Raw genomic sequence first — 10107 nt, 5'->3', positions numbered from 1 at the left:
AAAAGTACATTCTAAAAAAAAAAAAATCCTAAATTTCTTTTGTAAATTAATGATATTAATAGCCTCCCTGTGTCCAATGCCTTTTGCTCTGAAATTGTGTAGCTTGTATTAGCTTGCTACGGTTTCCACATCAAAATACCATAGACTGGGTGGTTTAAATAACCGAAGTTTATCTCTCACAGTTCTGGAGGCTGAAAGTCCAAGATGAAGGTGTTGGCAGGTTTGGTTTCTCCTGAGGCCTCTCTCCAGGGTTGTACATTAGAGCTCAGACTGAAACTTTTTGGCTCACTGTGTCCTGACAAGGCTTTTTCTCTGTGCATGTTTATCTCTGGTGTTTCTTTCTCTTCTTGTAAGGGCACCTGTCATGTTAGATTAGGGCCCCACCCTTATGACCTCATTTTTTTTAAAATCTTCCATTTACTTTAAAAAATATTTAGCAGAGATCTAAGCAAATGGCGTGTGCTTAATTCACCTCCTTAAAGGCCCTATCTTCAAATACAGTCACTTTGGGATAAAGGCTTCAACATCTGATTTTCAAGGGGACACAAATTCAGTCTGTAATATCACCCATTCTGACTTTGGAGCCCAGATGTGTGACTTGCTTTGACAAACTGGATGTGAAAAATATGATGCAGAACCATGAACCCAGATTCAGGATAAGCATACAACAATGAGGAAGTAGCCAGCCATAAGCCCGTCTTTCCAAGAATATAATGAAAAGTCTTAATGAATCAATAAAACAAAAAAGGAAGGAAGGAAGGAAGGAAGGAAGGAAGGAAGGAAGGAAGGAAGGAAGGAAGGAAGGAAGGAGCAAGCGAGCCACAAAATATCACCTTACAAACAACAACAAAAATGAGATGGAAGGAGAAAAGGCAGACAGTGACTTACACTTACAGACTGTGACTTACGCCCTCCTCAAGGCTTTGGCCCAGGGGAGAATATAGCGAATAGTTTGAAAGGGAAGTTAAGGACAGAGGAACTTAAAACAATAAAAAAGAAATCAGTCTGTAGGCTGACCCACATGATCTTCTGGCAGCTGTGATTAGGCAACAGGAGCCGCATCAATCAGTACGTATGAATTAAGCACACGCCATTTGCTTAGATCTCTGCTAAATATTTTTTAAAGTAAATGGAAGATTTAAAAAAAAAGTATGTGGAAGATAAAATATTCTCCCTGCTTTCAACGAGTGCACAATTATTTTGGAGAAAAGGACAACACCATCAGTCCCACAAATAATGTGGACAAATTTGTCAGATGTAGGAGTTGTACAATCAATTATAGGGAAGCAGCGCCCCATGTTTTTGCTGCAGTGCTGTGATGCAAACCTTGTTGTAAAATTAATATCGGTATTTAAAAAAGGAACACCCCGGCCAAAATCTTACTGCAACATGTTTCATTTGCACATAAATATTTCATTTTCAATATGTCAATAAAGCCGAATGCCACACAGATTCCCAGTCTGCCTTCTAGGAGGCAACACATTTTTAGTTATGGAAACCGACTTCATATTACCTGCTAAATAAGTGCATATCAACCAGCTTCTTAAGAAACCCATTGGCAGGTGGAAATGTAGTCAGTTAAGAGATGCCTGATCTAAACACCTTTGGACGGCTTTGTTGATTTTATAATTGTTTTAAATTTGAAAGAAATAACTGGTTTATATGATGTTGTGTTTCTACATGGCCTTAGGCAAAACACTAGAACCCGCAGGCCATTTCTCCCTCTTTTGTGTGCGGGTTTAAAGTCAAGAGTACAAAATATCCTTGGTATTTGCTTTTCATAATGAGAGCAGGTATAGTCTGTGCTGAAGGGGTTAAGTTTAGGGCACATTTCACCACACATTATAAAACACTTATAGGATAATAACCACTTTCAATTATACCCAGTCAGGCAGCAATACTTAAAAATTATTTTAGTAAAATCTCATTCCTAGTCTTTCAAATAAGCAATTCTTTTCCTCTAAAGCCATGTTTTTCAAAGTGCAGTCAAAACTTTCCACGGACATATACACTTTTGCCAAGGCACAGAATTCTGAGGCGGACCTATATCCTCAATTTATCAACAGTTTGTATTCTTTCTGCCGTCTTCACGTCTTTCATTGCTCCCATAGAGATCCTTACTGCTTTGCTTTTTTTTTCAGTTTCTCCTCTCTTCTTTTATTGGTGTTGCCTTACTGTCTTTTCTCTCTGCCTTCCTTCTTGTCCTCTCTGCTTCCCTCTCTCCTTCACACATATCCACAAGCATTATTTTCTTCCCCTCTCTTTAAACCATAGCACATAAAGATACTTCTGCAGCAACGGCAGTTCTTATCATCCAGATAATTTGTGGTGAACACATATGGGCCTCTACGCACACAACTGGGCCAATAAGAGCACCTCACTCTACAGTCCAAACCAAGCCAAGTGCTGGGCAAGGTGTGCAGACGAGGTTGTATGGAATCCCTCGCTGGTGAATTTTCTGTTGCTATTGATGGAGAAGACATTCCACCTCTCAGGATGTTCACTAAATGGACAAAACTCCAGGGATGCTCAGGACATTAAGACATTAATGTCTTGGGGCTCTTAATGTCTGCAACTAATTGGATGAGGCTCATGTCCATGATGGAGGGTGTTCTGCCTTATTTAACGCCTACTGACTGTAAATACTCAACATATCTAAAACATACCTTCCCAGCAACATCTGGACTATGGTTTGACCATAAAACTGGGCACCATAGCATAGTCAGGTGGACACATAATATTAGCCGGTGCTGGAAGTATGTGAACAACTAATTGTGTACAGATGATTTTAGGTTAAGACATTGATAAACTTTTTGAAACGACTATTTATGATATTTGTTTTAATGTGACTCGGAAAAGTGTAACTAAAATACTAAGCCTATGATATTAAGCAGATTATTGCAAAGAATAATTCCAAAGCTATTTAAGATAAAGTAAATGTATTAATTAATAGTACAAGTTGCATGTGTCAAAAATTTGAAGGTGAGACTAAAATGACTAAAGTTTGGAAAATCCTACTTAAGACCTGTACCGTTACAGATCAAAATATCCTTTAATGTTAATAAAACTAGCAGATACTTTCCAAGGAGTCGATTTTGATGAATGAGAGCCATATGCTAAGGATAGCATAGGAGACACATTCTTTGCAGTTAGAAATGACCAATGAGGTAAAAGCAGAGATCAGGGAGGGCTTCTGGGAAATATTTTGCCCTTTGCCCTTCCTCTTTCCTACAGCTTAGAAAGAGGCTCTAACTTCAATGGTCATACTGGACCACATGTCAGCTTAGGTTGAAAGCCACATGCTAAGGGTTGCAGAACAGAAAGAAGTAGCCAGGGGTCCCGTTGTTCATGACACCAACATACTATTCCTTGGCTGCCCACCTCTAATTTCTCATACATGAAGAAAGAAATCAACCGTTCCCTTATTAAAGCCACTTGAAGTAGATTGTTGCTTCTGGCAGCTAAGTGCCATTGTAACTGCTACAGGAAGGACTTCTAAGGAAATTTAAGAAGGAAAAACACTTTACTGGCTGGAAAGTTAGGAAGAGATGTTAGAAACAGGACATGAAAACAAACTGCTAAAATCAATTCTAAAACAGACAATAGCTCAGGTAAGAAACTGACAATTTTTGAAATATTTAAGACTAGTTAATAATGTTATCATAGTATTTTTTTTTCCATTTTAACATTTAATCCTTAAGTCTTGTTTCAGTTGAAATGTGATATAGAAATGTGAGTATTCTCAGTAAGTTTTGACCTTGCACAGTTCTCGGTAGGGACAAGCCAAGACTGGAAAACTGCAAAAGGAAACATGAGAGGGTCTATATGAGCTAAAGGATTAAAAATGCAAATTACAAGGACACAGGGGGAAAAAAACTAAAGAAAAAGATCACTAAGGAAAAATTAACAGTATTCTTCCCTTTTATGGATAATTTAATGATTGTTAGCTTTTCATGGACTTTACCATTATGTTAAATTCAAAATAATAAAATCTAAATTCACCAAATAGCCTTATTTATATTTTCCTAATGACTTCTTCACTTCCCCTAATAAATTATTATGATTACTTTAATAGTGAAATTTTCTTGTGTGTGGAATGATATCAAACAAAATATCAAAGTAAAATGAAATAATTTTTAAATAAGTACTCACTGGATAATTGAAGAGTATGGTACTTTACTACAGAAAGGATGATTATAAGCAGTTTCTTAATTGGAAATAGGATATGAGGTTAAGATAGTACACATGGTAATAGCCATGGGGATGTACTCTTAGTACACATGGTAATAGCCATGAGGATAAGCTATTTCAATCATAAAATTTCCTCCTCTTTAGTTTTTAAAGCAAAATATGTCCTCATTTTTTTAAAGATTTTATTTATCTATTTAAAAGAGAGAGAGCACAAGCAGTGGGGAGGAACAGAGGGAGAGGGAGAAGCAGGCTCCCTGATGAGCAAGGAGCCTGAAGTGGGACTCAATTCCAGGACCCTGGGATCGATCGTGACAGACGCTTAACTGACTGAGCTACCAGGGTGTCCCTGTCCTTATTTTTTATAATTTTTGAGATACTATCTTGCTACCTGGGATTCAGCGTTTATCATATACTTTCTCAGTTTTATGTCTTTCCTGTCTGCTTGCTTCCCATGTTCTAATCTAAGGAGGTCAAGGAGAAATACATGAGAAATGAAGGCGTTTTAAATGAGATGATCATTTAAAATTATAGGAGGAAATAAACTCAAGAAAGAAAGTCAGGGCTCTTAGCTCTGCTCTCAAAGAGGACTATAAACCTGGAAGAAATTGAGAGTAGTTGAGACATTTTCAGAAGCTTTCATGGAGTTCTTCACCACTGCCTGTGGCCAGACATCAGAACGATTCACTTCGATGATACAAAACCTCATCACAGGTCTAGTAAAAAGAACTTTGTATTGCTTATTATCCTAACTTGTTTCTAATGGCAAAACAGATCATTCAGGATAAACTGAAATGTGTGAAAGTCCAAGCAAGTAAGCAGATTGGGTCAGAATCATTACTGCCATCAGAAAGGAGCTTGGTGTATCAGAGCTTTTCATGAAATGCAGACATTGCATCCTGGGTGTAACTGTGTGAAGCATTAGTCCTTATAGTGGTAAAGTTATCCTACAGAAGTAGAAGTTTATTAATTAAATGTATGTATCGATTGCTCACACTTTATGTAAACTTTAAAGTGATGTCCCACCTTTGCATCTTACTTGTCATGTTTAAGTTGAGAGACCTTGTCTTCCTAAACGTAATATAAACAAGGTAGTATTTTTCCTTTCAACCCTATAACTTAAATCACTTGGAACACTGAAAATTCTCATGGAATAGAATTTTCGTCTAAAATCCTGCTAGGCAGAATTACTTGAAGTCTTGTGGCTTATTAACTGAATTTGGCTGAAGCTAGTACACTAGCCAGGTGAGAGGCTATGTGGCCTGGGCTGGTGTGGCAGTAGTGGAAGAAGAATTGAGAGTTAAGTTCAGGGTGCCATTTTGAAGATTGAGATGACTTCACTGCTCAAAGTTTGGTCATGATTTGGTTGTGAAATAAAAAGTATCAATGATGGAGACTGTGGGACTCTCAGGTTTGTGGCGGGGGGAGGGTTTGGATAATGAAGTTTGATAAAGAGATTTATTACACATTCAAATACAAAAGTCAAGCAAGCATTTATAATTACTGAAATCTGAGTTCAGGAATAAAATGAGTGCTTGAGATATGAGTGGGGGATTACAGGTATAGAAGATGGTATTTGAAGCCTTGAGATTAGATCAGATCCAGGATGTGAGTCTAAATAGAAAAAAAAAGGAAGTTGCACAAATGCACCTTCCAAGCACCAGGTGCCCCAAGATTTAGTGATTCAAAAGAGAAGAAAGGGTAGGTAGTGTGCTACAAGATGGGCAAGTCTTTCCTCACAGTACAACGGTCTCTGGCCCGACGAGTGTAGTTTGACAGTAATTCTTGCTACTAGTAAAGGAAAATAAATACATAAATAAGAGGAGAAGAAACCGGAGAAGGAGTCTGAAAAGGAGCCACCAGTGAAGTAAGAGGAAAAGTGTACAGGGTTCTGAAGAGTGTGGTAGCCCAGAAGTCAAGTAAAGAAAGTCAAAAAGGTGTGATGGATCCATGGTGTTAAATGTCAAGAGCTCCAGTAAGTGTATTCTGTGGATTGTCCATTGGGTTTTGGAGCTAGAGATCACAAAGCCCTTATACAAGAGTAATTTCAGTGACTCAGTAGAAGTGAAACTGATTAGAGTGGGTTGAAGAAAGAATAAGAAATGAGTAAACGGAGAGACTGAGTATAAAAAAAGCATGAGACCTAATATCTGTAGATACTGGTTTTGATCCTCACTATAGCATAAAATTATACATTATAGTGAAAAGTAAAGTAAGTACATACTGTAAGTACGTAAAGTAAGTACATATTGTGGCTACCAGAAAAACCTCATTCAGATCTTTCCTACATGTTCTGAGTCACAAACAGGCATGAATAAAGATATTTACTATCCTCTCAGCACTGAAGTCTGTTATAGTATTCTATATAAATCACCCGAAATGTAATTGAATGTCTACTCCCAAATTGTGTAGTACTATACAATTTAGAGTGGAGAGATAGAAATAGAGATAGGATAGACATATATCCAAAAGTGTGAAGAATGGAAAGGAAAGAGCTGAAGGAACTCCGTGTGCAGCAACAGCACAGTTGCAGCATTCCCCATGGTTGCTCTTCGCACGGTATTATTCCTAAAGAGTCTTTCTCATTTTTCACTTACCTAGATCATTCAGACTCATGATGCTTAACTTAATTTATCTGAGAAAAAAAGAAAGAATATTCATGTGAATATTTTAGCATTACTAGGAAAAACAAAGTGACGATCTGCTCTTTTAAGTGCCTATTTATTGGCATTTATTTATGCAAGTAGGAAAATAAAACCAGGCCATGTGTAACAAATACCACCTTTGTTGAATATCTCCTGATTTATATTCTTCTCTTCTCTTCATAAGCTTCTTTCTCCTCCCAATCCCTACTTACCACCTCAAGAAAGGAAATAGAGTAAATATCATTACAGAAAGGAAACATTGATTTAAGGGAAATCCTGGCAGAAGGCATTTTGGCAAACAGCTGGGGATGACAAAATAAAAAATAAAAAGGAAAGGTTGAATCATCCCAAAGAGAATACATTACCAAATTACCTGAATTAAAATTGTTTGAATTGTTGAATTTGAATGAGTTTGCTGTATTGTAAATTAATATAGTGACGTGGGCATGGGAAGACATGAGAACTGTTGTAGCCTACCAGGTCAAGGCACTGTAAGAAAAATCAGATAAATTATAGGAAGTAAAGAAACACTTTCACTTGAATACATAAATATCAAAAAATATTCAACCCTATTACATGATTTCAAGTAGTGGATTTCTTATTCCTAGAAAATTTATTTTATGAAGGAAGGATGCTAGTCCAATGTCTATCCTCACAATTCTTCACCCTTTCTACATATCACGATAGGGGGGAAATGCAACTTTTCACCTTTAAAACAAAGGTTGACACAAGGCTTTGACTCCAGTAGGAAGAGAAAAAGTGAGCAAATAATGCAGTCCCACAGAATAAGACAAAAATAGCCAAATAGCTGGAATTTGCTTCACTTTCGCATAATACTAGCTTCTCTACCTGCAAATTTCAAACAATAAGATGCAAATTTGGGAATACCAAGAATGAGCATAAAGATCTTCTTAAGCGCGTGACTTCAATTAAAGCTAGATGATATGTTATGCTGAGAGAGGAAATTTGATTTGGTGGAAGCAGCTTCTCCACCCCCAGTAGGCTTGTCCCTGACTTTATGACACTCACACATTGCCTGCTGCACTAAGAAGGCACTTTGCCCTTGTTTTTAGATCAAGCACAACTTGCCCGTGCTCCTGATAGCTCTCCCATGCCACCTTGGTACTGTGGCGAGGTTATAGAAGAAAACACAGAGCTGACCCATATCATTTTGAAGGCAATCTTTTTCTAACTATTCACTGGTGGACCAGTTTCTAAAATATTATAACTAAAGATGGAGATTAAGCTCCATTTTCCCAGATGACGCTCCTAAAATATCAATGACAGAGACAAACAGTGAGAATCTGCAAGTATGGCAGTACTTTACAACTAGAAATTTGTTTTTTCAGTTACTTCTAAAGCTTTCCTATTATGATGCTCCTTTGAAGGTTGAATCAAGGATGTCAGGAACTCTCCAGAAACCCCACGTTCTGTTACTTTGTGATTATAAGAAAGCTTTTGCAAAGACCCCTGCTATTTATTTACTTATTTGTTCGGCTACACAAAGAGAAGTCTCATTCCTGAAAGCAGAGATGCTGACTTGATTTCTCTAAGCTTCAAGATTTAGAATAGTGTGAAAAATGGGAAGAAAGGATTCCTGAACCCCCAAAGTTACAGGTAACTAGTAGTGTATGAAAGGACGGAGACAAATGTCAAAACAAAGAATGAATGCCATATTATTATTACGGCAATTATTATTACAAAGAAAGAGTAGCATGTGGTTATGATAATAATTAATACCATATTTAATGACATAAATCCATATTTTTTCTCATAATTTCACTCTAATTGAAAGGAGGCAAGTGGTATGCAAGCATCCTGGTTCTGATCTATAGATGCTCTTTTTTTTTAGGATTTTCTTTATTTGAAAGAGAGAGACAAAGATAGTGAGAGAGAGCATGAGCGGGGAGGAGAGGGAGAAGCAGACTCCCTGCTGAGCAGGGATCCCAACTCTGGGCTCCATTCCAGGACTCCAGGATCATGACCTGAGCCAAAGGCAGAGGCTTAACCTCTGAGCCACCAGGCGCCCCCAAAGCTACAGATACTCTTCAGAAATCCTTAAAATCTCACCATTAAATAAAGAATAATAACTGCATTTAAGAGCTCCTTTTATTTATGGGTATAGTTAATTAAAAATAAAAGAGTACGCTTAATTGAGAACTCCATTTCCTAATATTTATTCCTTTGAACTACCTAATTCCACAGAGCATAATGTGTCTAATCATGAGCGGAAAAAAGACAAATCAGCAGACCTTTCAGTTTGAATTTGTATGTGTTCAAGCAACTTTGTTCACAGGCATAAGGAAACACAGGTGAGAATATCTGTGTTGTCTATAGTTTACCCTTTTCCAATTTCAAGGCTCTAACCAGATCTTTAATATTTCCTTGCTAAAAGAGTTTTGCAGGGTAGGAAAACAAAATCTTGAAGCCAAGTTTTTGCTCTGTCCTTTGAAAACCATTAGTCTAATGAAAAGATTATTTTAAGTGTGATGGGGGTTGTGGGGGAGAGAAAAAGCCAAATCTTCCAGAGGGTTAAGACCCTCCATATTGTGAAGTAAACCAAAGGAAAAAGGAGTCAAATTAATGTGATTTTCTTCCCTCTGAAAGAACAGCAATCCTGAAGAGTATTTTAAGCATTTTTCAACATTTCCCAACTCTTCATATTCGCCAGCAGTGATAAAAGCCAAGAGAATGGATTGAGAGAGTGGTAAAAAGGTCAATTGGAGATTAGAGGAAGATGAAGAGGCATCTAGGGGGAAAAGTAGCATTTCTATTTCCATTCTAAATTCCCTGACAGTGGCAACTATGGCTTAGTAATCTTTGATGTGGTATAACTTCATTTCTGATTTATTTTGGGAAGAGAAGTAAAAGTTATAAAAGGTAAATAGTGATTACAACTGATTTATTTATACTGCTGTTTCTTTTGTTTTATTTATCAGGGGAAAAAAGGCAAATGTCAAACAATGTAGATGATTTCCTATGGTCCTCTACTTACCCAAGGTTTCTGTTGGTATTCAGAAAATTTGTGATGCATGCTATTCTAAGTATTGAAACTCATTTCCTGGACTGTTTACTTATAGGGGGTTCAGAACAATTATTTACTTAATCCAAGGCTGCCTCATCAACGTATTTTAAATGTGTGCTGTGTTCAGGGAAGAGAGGGAGGTTTCCTGTTACTGTGCCTAAAGTGTATCTTTCCATCATTTTATATAGTTAATTTGAATAAGTCATTTAATCGTCTCAAATATCCATTTCCTCATCTATTAAACCCACC

Source organism: Ursus maritimus, unplaced genomic scaffold (assembly GCF_017311325.1).
Source record: "Ursus maritimus isolate PB19 unplaced genomic scaffold, ASM1731132v1 scaffold_5, whole genome shotgun sequence".
Lineage (NCBI taxonomy): Eukaryota > Metazoa > Chordata > Mammalia > Carnivora > Ursidae > Ursus > Ursus maritimus.
The sequence above is the reverse complement of the archived record's forward strand: the minus strand, read 5'-3'. Positions refer to the sequence as shown.